This window comes from Pollicipes pollicipes, unplaced genomic scaffold (genome assembly GCF_011947565.3).
Source record: "Pollicipes pollicipes isolate AB1234 unplaced genomic scaffold, Ppol_2.1 Scaffold_7231;HRSCAF=8579_pilon_pilon_pilon, whole genome shotgun sequence".
In the NCBI taxonomy this organism is placed as follows: Eukaryota; Metazoa; Arthropoda; class Thecostraca; order Pollicipedomorpha; family Pollicipedidae; genus Pollicipes; species Pollicipes pollicipes.
The window spans coordinates 39,086,995-39,110,542 of NW_023597034.1; the positions used below are offsets into that span (position 1 = coordinate 39,086,995).

The 23,548-nt window shown below is 53.6% G+C and overlaps 1 pseudogene; it reads left to right on the forward strand.

The window, feature by feature from the left end:
* The first annotated feature begins 252 nt into the window (after window positions 1–252).
* On the forward strand, window positions 253–21,749 carry LOC119110096 (zinc finger protein 131-like; annotated as a pseudogene).
* Window positions 21,750–23,548: the final 1,799 nt, after the last annotated feature.

Sequence of the window (23,548 nt, forward strand, 5' to 3'; positions counted from 1 at the left end):
GCCGGGACCCGGCCCGTGACCCGACCTCACCGCAGCGTGACGGTCGACACGGCTGCGACCCGGCGGCGGCGAGAGAGCAGCCGATGCTCTTTATCGATGGCGATTTCGGCGCGCCGGGCGTCCGCCTCGGTCGGACCGGCGTATTGATTGCATTGATCCGGTGAGAAACGCTGCCGGTCGGCGGCCGACGGCCGCGCCAGTCGCAGCCGTCGAGCGGCCGGGCGAGAGAGCGGGCCGCCGCCGCCGCCGCCGCCGCCGCCATGGACTCGCAGCCGCACCAGGTCAGTCACGTGCCGCCGGGCCCGGCCGCGGCCGGAGCAGCGGGCGGCGAGACGGCGGCCCGCCCCGGCCAGCCGGGATAGTCCGTTGCCGCCTATCGTGCACATAGCCGTGAAGGTATCGGGGGGGGGGGGGGGGGGGGGGGGAGTGCGGCGCGCTGGCCAGCGGACCGTGGGCTGTAAGACGACGACTCGGCCGACAAGGCTCGAATCACTGCAACGCCGGAGGAGAACCAGCGATAGATACAAACAACGCCCTGGGTTATTGCGAGGGGCCGCAGGCCGAGCCAGTCAGGAACAAGTGAGCAAACTCGAGTTGAGCGACCCGGCTTAGGCCGATGGGCGGGCGTGCTGGAAGCTAATACTGTCTCCGCAACCACTGATCACAGCTTCGCGTAGCTTTCAGAAACAATGCGAACAAGTTTATGAAGTTGCCAGGGCATTTGCATGCAAGCTGCTTGGTCGCGGATAATCTTTCTGGGATACTGCAGCATAAACACAAAGTAGCATTCTCGTTCGATTAACATGAAAAACGAAATCTCTCGCGAATTTTGGGCAAGCTACACAACACGGGACTAATGTCGCCCGCATCTAGCAACCCAGTGACGCAGTGACACGATACAACCGTCGGTAATTAGCGGGGAGAAGAATAATGACACGGATACGTGTGGGCTGATGTGCGCAGTCGCTTACGCGCGCTCAAGCGCGGGCCAGGGATCCGCGTCAGTTCCGGACGGTGGTGGGGACGGGCGTCAGATGTCGGCAACGAGGGCAATTAAAAACCCGAAGCCAACCGCACGGTGTAGACACAGGCACCACCTGCAAGTCATTTGGCGCCGTTGGCAATGGCCGAATCAGCTGTGCGCCAGCAATGGATCTGACAGCGGCCACCCTCTCTGAACTCGTCACCATTTTCGAAGACATCTGGGTCAGTTTCCTATGAGCAGCGTACACCGAAAGCGATTGAGCTGTTTGCAATGTTTTGGTCGTAGCCACCAAAACATAGATGATTTGATTGAGACGTGCAAATTGCCAGGCGCAGGTAAGGCCATAGACAGCCAATTTTAGGTGATGAGATTAACGTGGAGTTAAATGCGAATTGTGACACATGCGATTTAAAACCCAAACGCCTTATCCAAGAACCTCTGCCCCCATATCTCATGAAAGACGGTCTTTCTAAAACATCATTTCATCTGTCTTTGTGATATCTTAAAGACGCCTGGCTTCGTTGTGGTCGGCACTGGGATGACATTCACATGCGTCTTCGCCTTGCTCGTCTTACATCGCCCAAGCTGCTTTGCCTGTTGTATGTACAGGGTTTCGTCTTACATCGCCCAAGTTGCTTTGTCTGTTGTATGTACAGGGTTATGTCGGTTGGAGGCAGTCAATCTTATGGGTCGCTTTTACTCGTGATTCCTTGCTTCATGGCATTCCAAACATTTTGTTCGGTCGAGGATGAATATTTCAGCAGGTTATGCAACACACGTACTTATGGGCAGCAAAAACACCAGGCTAGGATATACTCTTGCCAATTTGACGTGCAGATGGTCGCTACCTTTACTTTGCATCCTTTCTCGATAGTAGTAGGGAAAGGCATGCTACTTCCTAAATGATCTTACCTTCTGATCTGGCAAGTTAGCAGTTCCACACTAGAAATATTTTACGATCACTGAAAACAATGGCCTTTTTAAGTCTCTTTTATGCACACTGTACGCTGTTGCGATGTGTATACCATCGCTATAGAGACTTGTGGTGAGTTGCTTTACCACGGCGTTATGCAATGCACCTGGAAAAAGATTGAACATTACAATGTTCTAAAGTTTACACCTTCATGGCAGCGGCCATTGTCTGCCGCCACACCATGCCGTGCATGAACAAAATCAGTACGACCTGAACGCAGTAGATATGCTATAAGCTCTTCAAGTATACAAGTAAAGATCACCAACACCGGGCAGAACCCAATTGCTGCAGGAGTGTTTGGGAGTGCATTTGCGTGCTACACGAGCAGATATCTTTGTGAACGAAGCGATTGCTCACTCAGAGTGGGCCAGCTCGTAGCTGGTTTGAGAGATGCGTATGTCACTGTATCAGCCACTCGCCGGTAACGGGCGATCAGGATCATTCATGGTTTGAGGGGCGCATGTCACTGCATCGGCCACTCGCCGGTAACGGGCGATCGAGATCATTCATGGTTTGAGGGGCGCATGTCACTGCATCAGCCACTCGCAGGTAACGGGCGATCAAGATCATTCCTGGTTTGAGGGGCGCATGTCACTGCATCGGCCACTCGCCGGTAACGGGCGATCAAGATCATTCATGGTTTGAGGGGCGCATGTCACTGCATCAGCCACTCGCCTGTAACGGGCGATCAAGATCATTCATGGTTTGAGGGGCGCATGTCACTGCATCGGCCACTCGCCGGTAACGGGCGATCAAGATCATTCATGGTTTGAGGGGCGCATGCCACTGCATCAGCCACTCGCCGGTAACGGGCGATCAGGATCATTCATGGTTTGAGGGGCGCATGTCACTGCATCAGCCACTCGCCGGTAACGGGCGATCAAGATCATTCGGGCGGAATGATAGCAATCTTTTGTTTTATTTTGGAAGCGATAGCGTTGGCCCCAAAAGTATGTCGATGGGAAGCATGGACGGTATATTCGATATGTGGGCCATTAAGACTGCAGCGCGGCGGTTGTCGGCCTTGGCCCCGGCCGTTCCGGCGCGCGCGCCAAGGGGGAGCGCAAGGTTGAGGGTTAGACGCGGCACTGTCGTCTGCATTGTAAGCCCGCCAACCAGTGAAGCTCGACTTCATAGCGCATTCACAAATCTTTGTTTGTTGTATGATATTGATCGGAAGACTTCATTGCCGTCGCATGGCCAGTTCAGGGGTTGACTGTCACGACACGTAGCAATGGTACACGAAAAGCCTCCCGATTAGAGAGTGATGCTTCTTAAGGGCCAACAACGTTGCTAACGTTAAATTGGTTCGGCTCACTTGGCGCCCTATTTGCATATGTTCTGGACGACGAGCTGTTTATGGGCAGCGTACGCCAGCCTACTTAGTGAACAGCGGATAGCCACAGCTTCAGATGTCCCCTGTCTCCAGACTGGTTGTCTGAATCAGGTACTGTGGAGCCGCGTGTCACTGACACAGACGCTCATAACCCAGCTGGCACCGGTGTCAATGCGCCAAGGTCAGGGACACCCTCTCCGCATTTTCCATTTCCATATTGATTTTCCCCTGTCCTTGCGATAGGGCGTGACTCGGAAAGCTCTTAAAGTTACAGAGATCAGCTTAAATCAATCCGCACGTTGCAGGCCCCGTTTTACATCAATTTTTGGCCTAAACTCCATGCTTGTGAAGATCCTTGGACTTGGGTATGCAAGGTTTTTTTCTATATCCTGAGATCTCAGAATCAGTTCAACAAGCAGCTAGCAAGTTATTGCAGATCAATTCGCGTGGTCAAATTTGCCAATCTACGAGGTCAAACTCCAAAGTTTTCCAATGTCAGCATCAGCAAGCAGACAATGTCAGACGGGTTAACCTTAAACTCGAAGAATCACTTACATCTTAAAACTACCACTAATAAGGCACCTATTGTGCCGTTGGACCAGCAAGGTGATTCCTGTAAGAGTGACGTGGTGTAGATGAAACTGGAAACAAAGCAAATGGAGACCGCAATCTTTGGCCACACACGCTGATGTGCCTTAATGCAGTGGAATGCTCTTCTTTGGTGAGTTTCAAGGACTTACTTTCGTCTCGTCATATTTGTTGACGTTAGCGGAGGTTTATCGATTTCCAGCTTTTTTGTATACATCAGAGGGTGTGGTTTCCTCTTCGGTTGCAGGGAGGGAGAGCTGAGCCCCCTCCCCCTTCCCCAGCTTAGGCTCCAACCGTCCCAGCTTTGAGAAGTGGGACAAATCCGTGCAGAAACCCGCTTGATGACATCTTTCAGGGGTCAGTTGCACTACTTTGCACTGCTAGTTCACACTTTGTAATTGTAGTTGTAGTAGTTGCACACTTCGCACAGTTGCACTACTAGTTCACACTACTCCTAAAACATTTTGCGAAACTAAGGCCCTGGTATGCGTAAATATTCAAGATGATCGAGGCGGACATGTAGATCTTAGGTAAAACTTACACTGCTTCAAGCAAGTCATCTTGGAACTCAGTTAGACCCCGGCGGGTAAAAACTATACGTCACAGGTTTTCATGACGTCACCTGCCTTCGGCACGCATCCGACTCGCCCCCGACGCGCAGAATGGCCCGCGTAAACAGACACTGCAGCTTTGCTGATATCAAGCCTTTGCGCAGAATTTGCAGGTATATTTGCTTTCAGATTAGCTGGTTTTGCGCTTGGCAGGAACCGGAACTTTTGGTCGATTAAATTGAAAAAACTGGGAATGGTTTACGTTTTTGATAGTGCAGCCAAGCCACTGAACACAGGCAAACTGTTTGGACAGATATCGATTGTTGATTACGGTAAACTAGGCTGTTCACTCGAGCAGTTGGCATGTCCCAATCCCCTCTGTTTATGTCTCAGAGCGTGATACTGCAGGCCGGTCACGGAAAGGTGGCACTGACCCTCTCCCACTCGAGCACCAGCGCACCTATGGATGGGCCAGCGTTGAGATCGCTGAGTGAACTGTTCACGGTAGACTTCCCCATGCCGGGCAGCTGTTGACATGGAACATAGACGTGGAACACAGACGGCACAGGTAAGGACGCAGGGATTTTTTATCCAAAATAGTTTTTCCGTAATCAACCCAAGTTAATCAATCAATTTTATCACAACCAACGTGAACTGATGAATCAGAATTTCGGAACTCATGAAATTTAGAAATGTTAAACTCACGAGCGTGTCCACGAGATTAAAGACCGGAGCCGAAAACAAATGATGAATCGGGTTTTTAACTGCGTATACTCAGCGCAAATTGGACGGTGATTTGCTTTGTTATGGATAAGCAGGCATTCGCCCAATTTCAGGCAAAGGCGGAGGCAGGGTGACTATCAAAATGATCTATTGAGAGGCTAAGTAAGTACCAGACATTATTTCCGGTCCCACGACTCTGCCCTATGTGCTGCAAATACAATGTATAGTTTCACAGCATGCATGAATAGGTCCCACGAGAGTCTCTAGCTTTCTAAAGGGGAATGGGAGCGCGTGATTGGGGCAGAGCCCCTCATCGCGGACGTCAGAGGAGGAGCAGAACCCCTCATGGCGGACGTCAGAGGAGGAGCAGAACCCTCATGGCGGACGTCAGAGGAGGAGCAGAACCCCTCATCGCGGACGTCAGAGGAGGAGCAGAACCCCTTATCGCGGACATCAGAGGAGTAGAACCCCTTATCGCGGACGTCAGAGGATTGAGCGACCCCTTTCGCGGACGTCAGAGGAGGAACAGAACCTCATCGCGGACGTCAGAGGAGGAGCAGAACCCCTCATCGCGGACGTCAGAGGAGGAGCAGAACCCCTCATCGTGGACGTTGGAGGGGGAGCAGAACCCCTTATCGCGGACGTCAGAAGAGGAGCAGAGGCCCTCATCGCGGGTGTCAGAGGAGGAGCAGAGGCCCTCATCACCGGTGTCAGAGGGGGAGCAGAACCCCTCATCGTGGACGTTGGAGGAGCAGCAGAACCCCTTATCGCGGACGTCAGAAGAGGAGCAGAGGCCCTCATCGCGGGTGTCAGAGGAGGAGCAGAGGCCCTCATCACCGGTGTCAGAGGGGGAGCAGAACCCCTCATCGTGGACGTTAGAGGAGGAGCAGAACCCCTTATCGCGGACGTCAGAAGAGGAGCAGAGGCCCTCATCGCGGGTGTCAGAGGAGGAGCAGAGGCCCTCATCACCGGTGTCAGAGGGGGAGCAGAGGCCCTCATCGCGGGTGTCAGAGGAGGGGCAGAGGCCCTCATCACCGGTGTCAGAGGGGGAGCAGAGGCCCTCATCACCGGTGTCAGAGGGGGAGCAGAGGCCCTCATATCACCGGTGTCAGAGGGGGAGCAGAGGCCCTCATCGCCGGTGTCAGAGGGGGAGCAGAGGCCCTCATCGCCGGTGTCAGAGGGGGAGCAGAGGCCCTCATCGCGGAAGTCAGAGGACTACCCGCTGTTGGCGACTCCCGTTTCCATGTACTGCGAGACAATCTTTTTTGTCGTTCCTGGATTCGCATCTAGCAGTTTCCTAAGAACCTGTCTAGTGCGCCGAAGTAAATAATGTAATGCAACGTTAGTCGGTCTTCATAATCCAGATGATACGAGCGCTTCCTATTCTTATCACTGAGAGCACCTCTGAGCAAAAATGCTTCGTTTTCTTTCTTAAGTTTTACATCTGGGAAAACCTTCGTACTTCGCCCATTCAAATCACCGTGTCTTTTTAACGCTGTTTTTTCCCATTGATGTGGCTTGTTTACCTCGTCCTTGACATAGTCGGACAGGCCAATACAACGCTGGATCTTAATTCATTTGACCTGACATGGCGCATCGATATCAGAAGTCCACCTGTGTCGACTTTCACTAATGCCTATCTCATAAAGTTTTCAGCTATTGAATGTCATTTTTCGCATTGTCGCACTACGCTTAGGTTTTTAGATAATGGAATAATCCCTCCAAGCGCTACTTTGGTAAACCATCCAAGCACTAAAAGCGCTGATTTGACCCGTCACAATATTTGACCTGTCAAAATACACATTCACCGTGGTTCGGCTAGACCTATCTGATACAGTTGGCGACAGCTTTCCAGCGCCATTTCCGCGGGGCTCTAGCTTGCCTAGTTTCCACAATATTGGAAGGTCTATGAGGCCTCCTCGTAGGGCAAAGGTGAGAACTCACGAAGGGTAAGTCTTCAGACAAAGGAATGGTCGGATGTAAAGGTCTCGCATAACCCGTCCGCGGTTTAATAACATTATACCCCGACGCGGTACGATGAGTGTCAAAATCGCCAACGAGTAAAACCGGTGCAGTGAGCTGTAATGCCGAACGTTTCAGCTCTACAGACGGGATCGCAGCTCCAGATGGGAGAAACGGCAAACACACTGCGACGGGACGACGACTTCTGCGTAGGCGTGCAGCCACGGCCAAACGCGTGACTCGCAGCCCCACATTTCAGGCCGGCACGCTGTAGTTTACAGCAAGCGGAACGCCTCGTGTGTGATCGCGGTGGCCAGTATATTCTTACACAATGCACCCATGTATCGTAAGGTACTAGACCAGTGCCAACTTGGTCTGCTGCAGATTTAGCATTGCAGGACAGTACCGGTCAGCAAGTGACAACAGTCTGAAGGTCTTGTGTGTCCGCCCGTCAACCCCTAGAGCTCCACTGTAAAAACGCCCGTAAATAAGTGTGTTAAAAGCGGAGTAAAAAGGCACATCATCAGAACAAGCACACTTTGAAGCGGCCAGGTTGCGTCAGTCGCTGGGCTAGCGGGTGCTCCCTCTTCAAGACTCAGTAACACCATACCATAGCGGGGCTCCGAGCTGACTGCGACCAGCCGAGTCTTAAGCCGAACACGCCGGCTACCGTCTGCGGGCGAGATCAGTGAAGCATGCTTCTCCTGTCGCCCCGCCTCACACGCGGACGACGCCGGCGGAGCGGTGGCTCTAGGTGGCGGGGGCGGTGGAGGACCCATCGGAGTGGGTCTCTGTAGCCCGGCTGGACCCGGATGAGATGGTCCCCACACGCCCTCCGGTCGGTGGGACGGCCTCCTGCGTAGGAGCAGCCTCATAGCCTGCTCCGTATAGCCGGCTGGCTGCCTTGGCCCGGTCTCGGTCTGTCAGGAGGAACCGCTTGACCTCGCCGGTGCGCCGCGCCTCTTCGTCTCGTGTCGCTCCATCGTCTCCAACGGGCGCCTGCAAACCCGCAATCAAAATGTTCAGAAACACCACTGATGGAATAATTGTTCCGACCATTGTCCTTGTCTGGTGTATGTAGACAACGTTTCAGCCAGTTAGCTCTCCGGCCGTCATCAGGTTTTTAAGTCCTGGGAAGGGCGGGAGAGTATTGGGCTCATAGCCATGGACGGATATCCCAAGCCAGACTTTCACCTCGGTATTGCTGAGATTCGAACCGGGATGTTCTGGTTATTGGCATGGACCTCCAAGCTCTTCTTCGGAGCTAATCGGGAAGAATAATCTTGCAGTGGTAAAGTCTCATGGAAATTCATTTCCTGGATATTCGATCAAGACCAAACAGGCAAGAATGATAGAAGAAAGAACGTGCCGGAATCTGATAAGGAAACACAGGGCCTTCCTTCGTCGGAGCAAAATAAATCTGGAGAACGTAACAGGAAGTTACGAGTCAAAGATGAGATCAGAAGTAACTGCGGAAAAATGTTTCAACCGCATATCGAACTCCGTCAAAAGTACTTGCGCGGCCGAAGATCAAAGGGCCAAGAAGATTCACATCCAAAAGTTGGAGAAGCTCAAGAGTAGCTACACAGCCTCAAAGCCAGTACTGTAGGCAATTAAAGCCGTGTCGAACCTGAGTGATGAACAGCTATCACTACGTGGCGGGAATGCTGAATTATTAATAACTAAATTAAGGATTAACAAAGCGCTATAAAGGACTGCACATCCAAAAGTGGTTGTATTGTCGCAAAAAGTTGCTGTGTTGTAAAAAGTTGACAAGGATTAGACTTTAAAGCCTCAAGACGGGTGAGCAAGCCGTTGACCATCGTAATCCCCACAGAAGAGACCGCAGTACGAATCAGGAGAGAACAGGGAGATGAGGTACGCTGACAAGTGAGATAGATATTGGAAAAGGTCAAAACCACCAAAGCCAAATGTAACAGAGAATATGGAACCATCAAGAAGCTCCAGAGAGAAGACAGCTATATCATACTCTCAGCTAACAAAGCCAGTGCTTAGAGGTATGAGCCCCTAGGAGCCTAGAGGTTTGAGTTTGGGTAGCAGGTTTGAGCCAAAAGGAATACATTTACAAGCAGAGCAATTTGATAAGCGATAAGACACTCAGCAAACTAAAGACAAATCTTACGTCAGTAACCGAAAGGAAAAATGACCGAGCTCCGAAAAGAGAAAAGTGATGAAGCAAACATCACGCATGTTCAAAACAGATATCTGAATTTATATCACAGCACACCACCACACATTGCAAAGCACTACCAGAGATCCGGTAGACCAGCGAAACCCTTCGACTCATCGTCAGCTGCCGGGGCTTAGCTTGTCATCCGCTGAGCCAGTTCCTGGCCAAGATAAGCAGCCCACCACTGTCCAGCCGTTTACGCTCGGCAGCGACTCTGCCGGCGCCGGACGGAGTCGGCAGCACAGCTGCTACCACACGGTGGGATGGCGCTGCCGACGCCGCCAGTCGATAGATCACCTACTGATTGGGCGGCGAGACTGAGAGGCCGAATGGCTCGAATGAGTGAACGGCAGGAGTGCGATAGTCTCGTAGCAGCCATCCGAACGACCGCGGTGAGGCCTGCTCCTGTCGCTGTCGCCTTGGCTGCATGCGATGTCCTATACGTTTGCCTCCATCGCCGACCTCCCAGGCCTCACGGAATGAAGCGCTTCGAGACCTTTCAGTTGACGTGATGACGTGTTTCCCCTGGCGTGCGCCGGAGACGTTCGTCTATATGAAACACGGGTGCCTTGGTCTCTACCGCAGGTGGTGGGCCAAAGCTGCTCAAACTCGCAGTGCTCACTCGCATGCTCGTTGGACGAGATCTAGTCGCACTGGCTGGTTGCGGCGGTCGGGTCCAGCGTGTCCGAACCGCTCGTACCAGTGACATCCACTGGGCGAAGGGACGGGCTTCGCCCTCACATGGCGGACCCGTGCTTGGGGCGTTAGGTCCGTACGATCGGAAGTCAATATCACGCTGTTGTTTGTACAAACCTGCCGCCTCCCCTCACTTGGACCCGGCCAGCCTTCGTGGCTGTGAATTTACACAGGTCGTCCGCGTTCTGTTCACGTCCCCATGTCGTCCTAAGTCACGTCTCTCCAAGCCCGTGTGTGATAAATAGGTAGGCCAGATTGACAAAATCAACCACTACCATTCTATTTCCACGTGAACTGCAACAGCCAAAAACTTAATGAGGTCACTTGATCTTGACTCTGAGCCGTTCTTAACATCATGGCATGATTATAACGCGCAAGATCACATTTTTTGTTTGGTCTCTGTTACCGAACTAAACGGCCAGTAATACAGACGCTAGAGGGTCTGAAGTCTTGCTGAAGAGTTTGACTATTAAAGCATTTTATGTTCCCACGTGACGTCATCAATCACGCCGCAGATGCCAATTCAACGATTCCTGCGCGACGGTGGCTGGGCTATTGATGGCTCTTCTGGGCTTTTCTGATCCAACGGCGAAGAGACACCAGCACGGGGAAGGACTCAATCCCATATGGTCGAGCGTATGCGAAACCCTCTAGGTGGTGACAGGCTAACCGTCCTACCCAAAATACCCACCAACATGCATCGCATTTCAGAAAGTCAAGCGCTGATATAAACTTTCCGGCGACCTTCGAAGGGAGAGCGCCATCTTTGGAAGCTATAAAAAACCCTTTTTTGGAAGCGCGGGACCAGTCAGAAGGGTGCGTAACATCAGAAGCTGTACTATGGCCATCACGAAGCATACAATACGCAAGCCATTTGTGTTACAGTTGGTGACGACAAAATTGTCAATACGGTTAATGTCACCACCCATTTAAATGACAGCCTTCATTGCCACTACCATCAGCGCGTCGGCCGGCAGCCAATCACAAGACAAGTTGAAATGTTCTAACCAATCTCCGCACTGCGTCGCAGCGAGGCGTGGCGCAACTGGCGAGGCTGATGAGACGATTTACATCACGCGTGCAAGTCTCGTCTATAGCAAGGCCTGCGAATTGTTACCATTTGAATAACGCATTTTGACGTTGCATGCCCCATACGACTTTTGCAGAAATAATTTCAGTATAGTTTCTGCTGCGAATATGTTTGGCAGAGAAAGGTGGAATCACGATGAACCTCGTTCAACAACTATGAAGTGTTTGGGTGACAAGCAAAGGGCATTTTGACGGAATGCCATAAAAAATGCCAAAAATGGAAATCTGATTTCTCAATAAAAAATTAGGAAAATCGATTTGCTCTCCGGGTCAGACGCATCTCAGGCTCAAATATATTACACACGAGATACTTAAACCCCAAAAGATACCAATGCATGATATACTCTACCTTTGAAGAACATCGAGCGGTTTCTCGACCTCTGAGGAATATTTGCATTGAACGCAAGTCTCAACGTTGTAAGGAAGCTCCCTAGTTTCGGTTTTGGCAAAATTCTGCCAGGAGACAGCCAATTTATTGTATATCAGGCCATTGCTTGACCACGACGTATGCACATTAATTTTTTGGGGTTGTATAATGAGGTAAAATGGGTTTCAGGAAACATCTGATGTGAGCAGAACATGACTGGCGGTAGAGTCGAGTGTTTTCTCTGGTTTCAGTATGCGAACATTCAAGTAGGCATGATTGAGCATTCGATTCGAATGCATGAGATTGCTATATGAAGTACCACGTACATTTTGAAAGGAATTGGGGTGTACTGGACATTTTCATACCAATTCCCAAACACCTTGCAAATTGGTTGAATATAGGATCAAAGAAAGTGGTCCTCGTCGAAGGTCAGCACAGGAAGCTCGTTATGTTCCCCCACAACGCAAATAAGATAACTTAGCCGTATCCGCCTGCGAGGCGTTGCAATAAATCCCGGTTATTTTCGACGATATATTTCCCACAGCTCGAGCTAGCGTACTGACAATAAGTGGCATTTCTCTGACACCAATATCACATGGCCCATCACAATCTGAATTTGAATCATCCAGAGACGGGTGTAGGGACAGATTTTGAAGAGAATTTTGAGACGAATCACGGACTGTGCAAAGAGAATGTACCGACCACGTCCTTTGACAACAGTCACCCAATGTTTTAATGAGGTGAATTATGGCACGAACTTTTGCTTCAAGACAGATCACATTTAGGTGGTATATGCTGCCTGGGAGTTCGCAGGGTGGACCCAGGAGAAATAAATGGAGAAGTTGGGGACTTTTTAGCAGCATGTGGATATTTCAGACGCATATATGAACGCGAGCATAGCGGTTTCATGCAACATGGGTGCGTGCCGAATATTTGCATGCGATTTCTTTGGTTATCTCAATGAGCGGGTCATCAAAGCAAGCTTGTCCTTACAACGTTATTTTTCATCTGACTCACACAAAAAAGCAGGGATGAAGTCATGTAACATTTAGGGATTTCGTCAAGCATTCTATTCTGTGAAGTGGCTTAAATGTGTTATACAAGACGTTTCCACCAGAGACATTGATTTGTAACCCTAGACCCTAGATCGTCAAGTTTCTGAACTTCTGGGACGTCTTCCTCACTGCTGTAAAGTGATGCCACCAATGTCGCTTGCCACTTGGCTAATGCCGTCCTGACTTTCTGCAACACAGGTGGTCTGGCCCAGACGCCATGTGCCGTCGATGAGATGGCTTACGAAACTGCGCCAACTACATACCCATCTGTTTTCAGGGATATGGCCCGGACCAAATGTTTTGCCTTCGGTGGAGCAATCATCAGACAAACATGCTCAATGTCTTCAACCAGGTAAGTCAGTTGCATGCCAATGGTTCGTCATGTTGGGGAGTTCCGAGGCTGGCTGGATACGTCGCGATATTTATAGTCATATACTTATGTATAGTGAATGTGATATATATATATATATATATATATATATATATATATATATATATATACGCGTTTGTGCGCGCGCGCGCGCGTGTGTGTGTGTGTGTGTGTGTGTGTGTGTGTGTGTGTGTGTGTGTGTGTGTGTGTGTGTGTGTGTGTGTGTGTGTGTGTGTGTGTGTGTGTGTGTGTGTGTGTGTGTGTGTGTGTGTGTGTGTGTGTGTGTGTGTATGTGTGCGCATGCTTATGTGTGCAGCATGTGCAGGTAAATTTCATGCCTCATTGCAAAAGTGTATCAGGAAATATTTTGTTTCTACCCTGCAGGCTTTCATCTATCGCTACCACCGTGCCAGCGGACCTATTTTCGGGGCTCGGCTGGTGCGATCTTTGCGATTTTTTGCGAAGCTCAGGGCCTGCGCGATCCCTGTTCCCATAATTGTACTCCAGAAACAGAGCTGGTTGCAAGCGAGTAGAATGCAACGAGCAACATGCTGCAAAAAAGAATGAAATTTTGATTTCGTAGCACACAACTGCTGAGGGGCATGCAGCTGGCACGCATGACAAAATCCAGCTGATAGCTCGATAACTCTAAGGCGTCCAGCGGAGTCAGGCTCAAAATCGATCAGGTTATCGGTTGCCTTGCAACTCAGATAAAACCTAACACCTATTACTGGGGAAGGGGCCGGGGACCCAATGTAGACAAAAGGTTGTCCACAATGCGCGGGATACTTGTAACGAAAAAGGCACTGCTATCATGCTCCAAACAAAGGTCGGTGTAAACCAGTCGTCCGCAAACGATCTGAAGTCAAACAAGGGTACCATAGGATCAAAAACCCTATGCCTGACCTAAAAAACATCGAATATATTCAGCTGAATAACGTCAAAATGACGTCATTGCTAGGTGAGCTGTCGTGATATGGTACGTTTGATTTGCGGAAATAGCGCAATCGATATACCATAAGGTGTGTAAAATTTGACGGAGTCATCGTTTATCACTTTTTCCTAGTCCTAAAAGACTGGCCTAGGGGCAGCCCTCGCCCTCGCAGCCGGCGATGACTGGCGTCTTTCCATTTCCATTTGCTTTGGCAAATGAATTAAATACATAGCGTCCAGGTATCAGCGATTTTGCTTGGCGCTTGCAATCGGGAAGACACGTTGGAGTAAGGCGTGGAATTAGAAGGCGCCAAGGCCGTACAAGGGCGCCCGGGACGCATGGATCGTGCAACATTCGGTCCTGAAATAGATATGAGAGAGAATCTAAGTGCCTTTCAGGTTATAACGGAAGTCCGGAAGCCGAGCGGTGGTCCGGAGCAGTGAGCTGGGTGTGAGAAAGTGTGCCAAAGAGCATCGAACTAACACTTCCGAGTTCAGACGTCTATCTGGCACATGCTATTACCAGCGAGCCACCAGCCAGGCGACCCTGTGTATCTACGTTCTCATTCATCAAATATCCTCGCATGGTGGAAAGCCACAAATATCATGCCCTTACCAACCAAGTATTCCTTCGCGGGATCATCGAGTGCGGGCCAGCCGGCCCTACAGCGCCTGCCGGCGGTCCTCCCGGAGCCGCCGGCCGTCTCGTGCCAGCATGCCCTGGAGCGCTGTCAGCTGACGGCCGCCTACCTCTCCTCAGCTCCGCTACAACGAGAGCTTCGTGGACGTTACGCTCGCGGTGGACGGCCGCGTGCTAAAGGCGCACAAGATGGTGCTGTCCGCCTGCTCACCCTACTTCCAGAAGATGTTCGAGATGACGCCCGACAAGCACCCGGTCGTCTTCATCGACAGAGTCCATTATCAGGTGGGTGAAGCGGCGGACTGGAAGAGACGGCGCAGTCACGCGCGGCGAACTAGCTTCCTGTTCACTTCAAATGCAATCCTCCGAGCTATGTCCATTCTTTGTTGTGATTAGCATAGGTGACCGTGTGAGAATATGTCAGCATGGTCTCCTTGAATGGCGTAGCGCAGTTAGCGCGGGTCGCTCGCAGCCTCAGGCAGAATGCGGTCGATATGAACCTGGCTCGTGACCTGCGGTCTCATCGTTCTTCACGATAGCCGGCGCCGTAGAATGGCATACTCATTGTCCAAAGAGATTTGGTGCGCCGTTTAGCAGCCTTATGACGCAATAGAAAAATGCTCCGATTAACTGAAATAAACGTTTTCATAAACCGTTTGAACCCCCATTACAACATTTCCAAATGAATTGAACATGCTGGGATAACTTTTTGACATGCAAACCTTCAAGCTCAGAAAAGCAGCACTCTGTACTGGAGCTAAATTTAGATATGCTTTTAAAAAAATGTTCCAAAAGCTGATCATTTCAATTCCGAAATTCATTCCAAGGTGAACTACTCCTTTTAAGTTCGTCAGCCCCGGGGGTTTCGCCGTCTTCTCCATCTGTGACGTAATCACTGGCGGCGGGACCCGGTGCTAATTTCGCGCACAATGCGACTCAACAGATATTTGGAAGTAGGACATCAGTCTTGTGTGCGTGGACTACAATTATGAATATGCCAGGCAGAGCTATGACTTACGGCTGACACGGGGCCCAGGTAAATAAGTGGCAGTCAGCTGTTGCTGTTGCGTCATCGAATGATGATGAAATTATTAATAATATTTAGCTGACCTTGACCGTGCTGATCTCGACCCTCCACATAGATAGCTTCGAATTTTACATTTATGCGAGGGGATATGAATGCGACGCACAGAAGGCACACTCACACCACAAGCCGGTTTTCAAAAGTTGAACTGATGTGCAATTAATCTCCAGTAATCGTCATGGTCACTGAAAAAGCCACCAAAGACCTTGACAGACACCGGCCATGTTGCCGCATGATATGCAGGACGATGGGGTACCTTGGCGGTGCTTCTAAAATGTTTGACTTAAAGTAGCTTTTAACTAGAAAGCCATTTGCAAAGCTACAGGGATTTCCGAGATTAAACAACCACTTGACACCTTTACAACCACCACAAAAGGCGATGCGGTGGATGCACAACGCCCTGAATGCAGACGCACTGTGAATTTTACGCTTTCGCCACGCGGACCATTAAGGCCCGAGGTCATCGATCAGCCGCCAGAAATGTGAACCATCTGGTCCTGTGTAAAACGGTTCCCAACACAGGTACACAAGTAGTTGTCTTGTGAATAATAGAAGTGAAATAAAACTATGAACTTGGCAACGCTTGGGCTGGTCCACCTGCGGCAACGGCCTGGGGGGGGGGGGGAGGAGTACACCCCCTGGTTTCTAGGGGTCTAATCTACGAGTCGCAAACATAATCAAGCGGTAATAGATTGTCCTGGTTGATCCGACGTAAAAACCGCGTAGCTGAGATCCATCCAACGATTGGTCAAATCACGTAAGACTCATTCCTCAACGAATCACAATGATATTCAACGGAACCTAAGCAAGCATATCTAGCCTTCACACCATTCCTCGTGGAGTTTTGCCACTGGGGGCAATCAAAAGGGCGTATGTTTGCATTATATAATGCATCCTGGTGGTAAAGGGCAGCGACAATTCAGGTCGATGTCATGGCAGGGTCGCGTTACTTCATCTCATCTGTTTTTCTCTCCTGATTGATATATGTTACAAAGTTCTGAAATCAACGAATGACTCGTCATGGACTAGCTTGAAAATGTGTCAGTTCTGCCGATTCATCAAACGCAAATGATTGTGACCTCGTATGGTGTGGATGACCCCGGCTGTCAGGCCGTTAACCTGTCTAGCAATTACATCAAAGCTATTTCAAACAAGAAACAAAACTGCGAATTTCCGCATACTGGTCACATCACAACTTACTGCGGATATTGTGACGATGGAATGTGGCAAACTATTTTTTAAAGACAACATTCAAATTGTGGAATGTGGCAAAAACCGATTACCCATCGGAAACTAAAAATTTGTTAGACAAGGGTGGCATGATTTGGAGCCTGTCTCCCAAATTTGAAGGAGGGTATTGTGGAAAGTTGGAAGAGTGTTGGTTATTCTCGAAGGTTTAACCCCGCAGGTGGTCGCGGGTTAATGCTAGTATCCAAGTTGGAGGCGTGGTTTTGTCGGAATAACTGAGCGAGCGAGCCAGGTCTGGTCGGGAAGGTGACATGAGGAGGAGGGCCAGGTCAGTCCGCAGGTGGCTTAATGAGCGGACCGGGTCCGATAGCGGCAAGCGACTGGGAGTGTGAGTTAGGCCAGATCAGCAGGTAACTCGGTGAGAGAGTCGGTTCAGCGAGATACGACAGCTGTCCCCACTAAAGTCAGCTGAACATCACAGGTGGCCCAGCCACATCCGCGGGGCACGGTACGTTGTCATATCATCAGGACACGACAAGCAGCCTGCTGAGGTCAACTGGTCAGACCAGGTGACCGAGTGAGTTCAGCAGGTCAGGACAGGTGACTGGCTGAGGTCGAAAGGACAGGTGACCGTCTGAGGTCAGCAGAACAGGTGACCGGCTGAGGTCCGCAGGTTAGGACAGGTGACCGACTGAGATCAGCAGGTCAGACCAGGTGACCGGATGAGATCAGCAGGTCAGAGAAGGTGACCGACTGAGGTCAGCAGGTCAGCTCAGGTGACCTGCCCAGCCGTCAGCACGGCTATCGACCGGCGGCGCCGTGATCGGCCCGGACAGTTGGCCGCGCCGGCCTCGGCGCCGGCCACCAGCACAGCCACGTATCGATCGCAGCCGTTCACTCATTCATCTGGCCGACCGTGCGAACGCGGAGGCGCAGCCTCCGGTGCGGCCGCTGTGCAGTCGGCACCGGCGCTGCCGGCGCCCCGGCGGCCTCGCTGCCTGCAGACGTACCCCGCACGGCGGGGACGAGCAGCCCTCGAACATACAGTCTGTGACGCTTCTGTTCGCGTCCAGTTGCATCGATAGACAAATTTCAGAAACTTTCGTCTCGCTGCCCATGCCGGTAACACCTTGTGGACGCTTGGCCGCAAGTTTAAGCACAGATTTCCTGGAGCTGTTGATGTTTCGCTGATTCCCATGACTATTGATGCCCGTGGCGGGGGTAAACAATGTGGTGCTTAAGTACTCTCGAAGCACATATTTCTGATAACATGGAATTGCTGAGCGGCTGATGAGACAAGAAGACAAACAAACTTCTACGCAGATGTTTGCCAGATGTGCCAAAAGTTGCCAGCGCACTGCTTCGGCCAGGTTTTCTCTTACAGTGCGCGTGCGGTCAAGCTTTGACGTAACCCCAGCTGGAAACATGCCGATGAAGTGTATCCAAGTCACCAGGTGTTCGTGTTTCTGCCAATATCGTATAAAATTTTGAGATTGATTGATAATATTGCCTGGGCGTGCTCATCTTCTTCCAATGTCGCGTGACCGGACAGCTTACGCGGTCACCCCGCGTTGTGGCAGCCGGGTGTCAGGACCTTGCCCCACTGGACAGCGGGACGGTACCCGGACCCACTGGACAGCGAGACGCTACCTCGACCCACTGGATAGCGGGACGCTACCCCGACCCACTGGACAGCGGGACGCTACCCTGGCCCACTGGACAGTGGGACGCTACCCTGACCCACTGGACAGTGGGATGCTGCCCTGACCCACTGGACAGCGGAACGCTACCCTGACCCACTGGACAGTGGGACGCTACCCCGACCCACTGGACAGCGGGACGCTACCCTAACCCACTGGACAATGGGACGCTACCCTGACCCACTGGACAGTGGGACGCTACCCTGACCCACTGGACGGCGGGATGCTGTCCTGACCGAGTGGACGGCGCTGTTCGCAGGACATGAAGCGGCTGTTGGAGTTCATGTACCGCGGTGAGGTGTCCATCGATCAGGAGACGCTCAACCGATTCCTGAAGGTGGCACGCAGTCTGCGGATACGGGGTCTCACCGAGATCGAGGAACCGGTGAGACGCAGCCCCTCAGCTCGACATCCCGGTACCGCAGCGGAGGGGGGCGCTGCGGTGCACGAGTGTCGGCATGACCGAGACCGCCCTGCGGGCTGGGATGGGGACAGGGACTGTGACGGCTCCGCAATGCCCTGTCAGGCTCTGGGCTGGTCTGAGCTGGACCGCCGTCCGCGAGAGGTCTACGGTGCTGGGTGGACGCTGGCTGACCGTGCGTGGCCCGCAGGGCGGCGGCTGCTCGCCGTCGGCCGGGCCTCTGGACGAGCTGGCCCGCCACCGGCTGGCGGAGCAGGCGGCCGAGGGCCGGCAGCGCGCCGCGCCGCCGGCGCCGGGGCCCGCCGCCGCGCCGCTGCCGTCCGTCCGCCGGCCGGCGCCGCGCTCCCCCGCCGACGAGGCGCCGCGCAAGGCCTGCCGCCGGGAGCCGGAGCTGGAGCCGGAGCCGGAGCTGGCGCAGCGGCAGGCCAACGGCGGCGGCCCGTGGCCGGAGCCGGAGCCGGCGGCCAGGGAGGAGGCGGCGCCGCACGGCCAGCAGCATCCCACCACAGCGCTGCTGGTATGCACGGGGCCTGGAGCCCGCGCGGACACCGCCCAGCCACCTGCCACGGGCAGCACCTCAGCTTCTGGCGTATACTCGCTCAGTAGGCATGTTGCATGCAACCTAAACCGATCGATGGCTTAGGATAGAGGCGCAAACGGAAACCTCTCAACAGCCGACAAACTGAGGAGACATGCACACGTGCCATGTCTGATGGTGTAAAGCTGTCCGACGACGTACACAGACGGCCAAACGCGTGTTTATCGCCAGGTTAGCATAGCACGGATCTCGCTATTGCCCAGTTCCATAAGCTGCTCGCTGTGCCAACGTCACTGACGCGAGGCACACCCGCCCACACTCAGGTGACAAAGTCGGAGGGTGACGGAGAGCGAGGCACGACAGATGCGACGTCACCGCCGCTGGCCCCGAAGCACGAGAGAGGTCAGTCACCGACGAGCGACCTCCCGGCAGTCGCGCCGTGGGTGGACCGGCCCGTCCGTGACGTCATAAGCCGCCCCGTCAGCTCTCAAAGCTTTACCAGCCAGAGCGCTGTGGCGATTAAGATTGTCTCTCGCTGACAGCTCCAGCTGTTTTGCTGTCCGCCTCTCGTGGGCTCTTGACACAAAGACAGCGAGTGAACACGGTCATTTGAACCATCATTAACTCAGAGATGGCTTGTCAGGCTCTCAAGGCACTTGCGAGTCATTCGATGATGTGTACCGAAGCACGCTCCGGTGTCGATACAGCACACCCGCTCGCAGATCCGAGACCCCCTTGTCTTTTTGTTGCTTTTTTTTAATCGCCTTCCGAGGCCGCTCCACCAGTAGCACGAGCGGCGTCGCAGCCAACGCGCCCTCGAATGCGCCGCCCGTGCCGGCAGCGGACGTGTTCTGCCAGCCGGACTTCTGGATCTCAGAGGGCATCTACGTGGCCGGCCAGAACGCGGCGCTCTCGGCCGGCTCGCAGACCAGCTGCAGCCCGGCCGCCGGCGCCGACGAGACGTCGCTCTCGCCCGACGACCCGGCCTCGCTGCTCGACTACGTCACCCACGAGGACGGCTCCGTGACCTGCAAGCTCTGTGGCGAGCAGGTGAGGCGCTCCGCCGGCGGTAAAGCGCGGCCGGCCGCTGCTGGGCGCCGCCGCGTCCTGCGAGGCTGTTGCCCTCTACTGACCTCCATAATTTGCGTTCTGCAAGTCTTTGATCTTCTTGCGCTGCATTATGCAGGCATGTGTGTGCAACTGAGGTCGATATGAAATTAATCCGATGTCTGACAAAAGACCGTGATGTCGGCTACAACGGGCGGTAGCGGTGTGGCGTGCCCTGGTCACCTGACCCACAAAGGTAACGCGCGCCGCCCGACCGCAGGTACCCAGCCGCAACCACTGGTACCGCCACAAGTACCGCACGCACGCCTGGCACACGTACAAGTGCGACGACTGCGGCATTACGTACAAGTCGAAGCGCGGCTTCGAGGCGCACCTGGAGGCCAAGCACGACCGGCGCGTGGAGCGGACGGAAGCGCGAGCCGGCGCGCCGGCGCGACTGGGAGGGCGTGGCGCGCGCGCTCGAGGACACGCGCAAGCAGAAGGAGGAGGAGCTGGTGAGCGACATCATCAGCCGGGTGAAGCGCGAGTGTGCCATGGAGGGCGAGGACTACACGCGGCGCGGTTACGTCAAGCACTTCTGAGCAGCGCCGCGCGCGCGGCCCGACGCCACACACATACGGCTCCCTCGGCTAGCCAAACGTTTGTACAAATTGGTGTCGGTTCCCTCTCTTCAATCTCCGTGTACAGTGTCCATTGTTAAGGCGGGCGAGGATGCGCAGAGGCCGCGGTGCTCGGCCGGCCGTCCGTGCGACCGCCCGGCCGCACGGGTCACGGAACTCGCCGCCGCCGCCGCAGCGGGCGGCGGGCTACTCGAGAAATCATACTCATATTGTGTCTTTTCCGTGTAAGATATCTAAGTGTAGTCGGTGACATTAGCTCAATCATACGGAGATTACATTTTACCATTCTTATGACGTTGCAGTACGAGATTAAACTACGACTAAGAACGCTGTTTATTTGGAACATGGCCCGACAACGCGCCACAGCGCGACACGGGAGAACACGATTTGGTCCACCAACATTGAGACAGCGTGAACAGCCCGCCTGCCAATCTCAGTCAATCAACTTCAACACAACTGCAACACCCTGCAACGCCAGCTGACTAGAAACGTGAGCATTCTCAACTGAGATCACATAACACCGCAATGCGCGGGCAACCCACCCCGAAATTTGAACTAGATTTGAACTACCCTGGGCCGGGAGAATTCCGCGGCAGCTGTACCTACCACGCTGTAACGTTGGTCCAACACCACCGGATCGGACCGGACCAGACCAGCCAAGACCAGACCAGACCAGACCGGACCGGACCGGACCGCCCGGCGCCGCGGCGGACCGGCCGCCGGCGCTAGCCCATCGGCTGCACGGCGTCGTCGCCCAGCTCGGGTATGCTGCTGGCGTCGTCGCTGTCCTCCTCGTCGCCGCTGCTTGAGGTGTGCGTCTGCTCCTCGTCGCCGTCGGTGGCGCTGGTGGCGCCGTCTGTGTCGGCTGCCGGCGCTGCGTCGGCGCCCGACGGGTTCCACACGCTGGTGGAGAGCGTGTTGGCCGAGCCGGACGGCCTGCGTGTGGCGACGGCGCGCCGTCAGCGGCAGGTCTGGGGGCGCGGCGCCAACACCCCCCACACTCGGGACGCACGGGCCGCCGCTCGCTGTGTCCGCACTCGCGAGGTCACAAGTGGCGGCGCAAACGCCTTTATGTTGAAGCCGTAAGGTGGGGCAGGAGCTTGCATACAAGCGGCGGGCAAGGTAACTTTGAAAAGATGACAACGTAACTTAACGCTACCTTGTCATCAGTATTCACGACAACGGGCCGCAAACGTAATTCTAATTACAACAACATCGGATCCCTGATGAAATGAGTCCCTGATAGAAGCGCTACAGACGCTCCATAAATTCCGTCGCTCAAAGTTTGAATGTTGAATATCGATCCAGACGTTCCCAGTCAATGTCCCATAAAGCTTTGTTGCTACACACCCGACAGCCAAAGCACCTTCAAACAGGGTACAAAAGCTTCGTTGGGTATATCGCGAAGCGCGCCACACGCAAGTGCTTCTATCGTTCCTACATTTCACCGCGTACGTGCGCCACGCGGTTCTTGCTATGGTTACCACTCAACTGGTCATCCGAACTCGCTCGACGGCTCCCATGATACATCACGCCAGGCATGCTCACGGAAAAACAAGACAGCCTGACGGTCCAACATAGCGCACCCACGTGTGCACCACGACTCAGGGGCTGCACAACCGGCTTAACTGAGATTGCAAAACGGACTCGAGAGCCTATGGTCAGTCCTTACGCACACAGACCGGAGCAGACAGCTGACAGGCTGCCAGGGGGGGGGGGGGGGAGTGACCTCCAGCCGGCCGGGCAGGCCACAGCGGACTCACTTGGCGTCCACCGGCTCCATGGCATGCACGCTGGATGGGCGGGTGTGCTCCAGCCCGATCTGGCGTGACATCTGTCGGCGATACACGGCATCGGAGCTTACCCGACTAACCGATGGCGCACGGACTCCCAGCGAAGTGGACAAACATGGAAACGGAGGGAGGTGGCTATTTTGCTACCCGAGCCCAGATACTTCTACCAAAAGCCAGACGTCACTAACCAATCGACCACTTCATAACTATAACCTTCGGCGCCGAGTTTCGTGCACGAGGAGCAATGGTGGTGAGCTCCCACTCCTGACACAATATCTGGAACCTCGCGAGGCAACCTCGTCCGCCAGCGAAAAAGGACAAAAACGATACAGCGCACGGCTGTCATGCCACAGCACATCAGCACGGGTCCCCAACACTACACATCACAGCTGCGCTCGCCGGGATCCAATAGAACGTGACTGTGGTACAGCGGTGCTGCCACCTGGACGGGCTTGCCGGCCGTCGGCAGGAGACTGACCTCCATGTCGTCCACGACCTGCGGCGGCGGCGGCCCGTTCACCGACGCCGTCTGAAACAGGCGGCACACGCTGACGGCGGCGCCGGACGGGCTCGCCGCATCACGGAGACGCCGACCACCATGGCCGGTCGACCACCGTCGACCGATCATGGGCGGTCGCCTTCCTGGATGATGGGCGGTCGCCCCCTCCCCTCCCCCC